Genomic DNA, 2,395 nt, shown 5'->3' with positions numbered 1-2,395 from the left:
TGTCTCTCTGCTCACTTCTCTCGTTTATATCTCAAAAGAGATTGGCTTAAGACACTGTCCAATTTTGTATACCTCATTGGTATAACTGCTGCTAATCCATCTTATTATATCATAGCGATAAGAGTTTGCAACACATAAGGAAGTCATCTCAGATTACAAAATGGTACATGATCGTACAATACGAGGAATCATGACCCAGCCAAGTTGACATATTTTTTGGGGGCACAATTCAATCCATGACAGGGTCATAGTTTCATGGGACATCCCAGTTAATTGGCCTAATGACGTGCTTAGTGCTTCTGTTCTACCTGCTAGTTCATTGCACAGTGCATGGGGTCTTAAAAGCTTGCAAGCAGCCATCCAAGCACAACAAATGGTCTATTTACCTGGATCAACAGAGGAAGAAGGAGAGTAAGAAATAGGAGGAGGGTATGGAATGTGTGGCTAATTGCAGCTGCCTCCTTTGCCATGAGACTGGAAGAACTGAATGGTGCCCAGCTACCATTACTGAACATTTGATGAAAGATTCTTAGAAGAGTCCTGATCAGAAGGGGGAAAATTCTGCAAAACAGAATTTCAAATTCTCAAGGACTCCAGACTTTCTGGAGCCAACAGGCTTGGATGAACCCTTGAAACTATTGCTCTGAGATAATCTTTAAACCTTAAACCAAAAATATCCCCTGAAGTCTCTTAAAACCTATAAAAATGGTGTGGGGGCAGCATCTGACCTCCTCTAACATCACAAGGAGGAAGGAGAATGAAGATCAACAGCCCAAGACTGATTTAAGAGGCAGAGGTCAGATATGACTTCTCTCTCTGCCATTTTTATCAGTTCTGACACAAACTGTCTCTTCCACAGCACTCTGTACTTCTCTGCTGAGTTTGATAATTCATTGCAATGGCCGCACAGAACTCACAGACAATACTCACAATTAGGGGGTTTATTAGGACGGTTGTTGCTGTTAGGTTCCGACTCATAGTGACTCTGTGTACAACAGAACGAAACACTGCCCAGTCCTGTGCCATCCTCACAGTCCTTGCAATGTCTGACCCCATTGTTGCAGCCACTGTGTCAATCCATCGTATTGAGGATTTTCCTCTTTCTCACGGACCCTTTACTTTACCAAGCATGATGTCCTTCTTCAGGGAATGGCCCCTCCTGATAATATGTCCAAAGTACAAGAGACAAAGTCTCACCATCCTCGGTTCCAAGGAGCACTCTGGCTGTACTTCTTCCAAGACAGACTTGTTGGTTCCTCTGGCAGTCCATGGTATATTCAATATTCTTCACCAACGCCATAATTCAAAATCATCAATTCTTCAGTTATTCATTGTCCAGCTTTCACATGCATATGAAGCAATTGAAAATACCATGGCTTGGGTCAGGTGCACCTTCATTCTCAAGGTGACTTCTTTGCTTTTTAACACTTTAGACAAGTCTTTTGCAGCATATTTGCCCAATGCTATACGTTGTTTGATTTCTTGACTGCAGCTTCCTTGGGCATTGACTGTGAATTCAAGAAAAATGAAATCCTTGATGACTTAAATATTTTCTACATTTATCATGATGTTACTTATTCATCCAGGCATGAGGATTTTTTCTTTCTTTATTTTGAGGTGTAATCCATACTGAAGGCTGTAGTCTTTGATCTTCATCAGTAAGCGCTTCAAGTCCTCTTCACTTTCAGCAAGCAAGGTTGTGTCATCTGCATATCACAGGTTGTTAATGAGTCTTCCTCAATCTTGATGCCCCTTTCTTCCTCATATAGTCCAGCTTCTTGGATTATTTGCTCAGCATACAGACTGAATAAGTATGGTGAAAGGTTACAACCCTGACACACACCTTTCCTGTTTAAACCATGCAGTATCCGCTTGTTCTGTTCAAATGACTGCCTCTTGGTCTGTGTACAGGTTCTGCATGAGCACTTAACTGTTTCGGAATTCCTGTTCTTTGCAATGTTGTCCATAATTTTTTATGATCCACACAGTCAAATGCCTTTGCACAGTCAATAAAACACAGGTAAATATATTTCTGGTATTTTCTGTATTCTCTGGTTCCACGTCCTCTTCTGAATCTGGCTTGAATTTCTGGCAGTTCCCTGTTGATGTACCACTGCAACCATTTTTGAATTATCTTCAGCAAAATTTTACTTACGTGTGATGTTAATGGTATTATTTGATAATTTCCACATTCCATTGAATCACCTTTCTTTGGAATAGGCACATATATGGTTCTCTTCAGTCAGTTGGCAATTACTGTCTTCCAAATTTCTTGGCAGAGACGAGTGAGCACCTCCAGCATAGCATCGTTTTGTTGAAACTTCTTAATTGGTATTCTGTTCATTCCTGGAGCCTTGGTTTTTGCCAGTGCCTTCAGTGCAGCTTGGACTTCTTC

This window comes from Trichechus manatus, unplaced genomic scaffold, assembly GCF_000243295.1.
Source record: "Trichechus manatus latirostris isolate Lorelei unplaced genomic scaffold, TriManLat1.0 scaffold00128, whole genome shotgun sequence".
In the NCBI taxonomy this organism is placed as follows: Eukaryota; Metazoa; Chordata; class Mammalia; order Sirenia; family Trichechidae; genus Trichechus; species Trichechus manatus.
The sequence above is the reverse complement of the archived record's forward strand: the minus strand, read 5'-3'. Positions refer to the sequence as shown.